We start from the raw sequence: 330 nt of genomic DNA, 5'->3' as shown, positions 1-330 counted from the left end.
GCCCCCCGCCCCCCCCCGCCATGTTTTGAATTTTCAAACCTTATTTTTTTTCATTTTGACTCGGCATTTAGTAACGTGCGCACGTTTGGAGAACGTGAGCTAAATCTTTGCGGGAAGTTCAAACGGGTGCGTGGATATAGAGCGAATGTGGGCTTGGATTCAGCGGATTTTTCAATGGCTAGGGTTTTTCAAAAACCCTATAAATACCTTATGTAAACCAGTTCGGAAAACACAGACACGACTTCTTTGTTCTGACTTCCTAAAAATCAAAAGCTTCTCTCTCTCTCTCTCTCTCTCTCTCTCTCTCTCTCTCTCTCTCTCTCAAAAATC

The sequence above is a fragment of the Asparagus officinalis genome, chromosome 4 (genome assembly GCF_001876935.1).
Source record: "Asparagus officinalis chromosome 4, Aspof.V1, whole genome shotgun sequence".
In the NCBI taxonomy this organism is placed as follows: Eukaryota; Viridiplantae; Streptophyta; class Magnoliopsida; order Asparagales; family Asparagaceae; genus Asparagus; species Asparagus officinalis.
Note: the sequence above shows the minus strand (reverse complement) of the source record.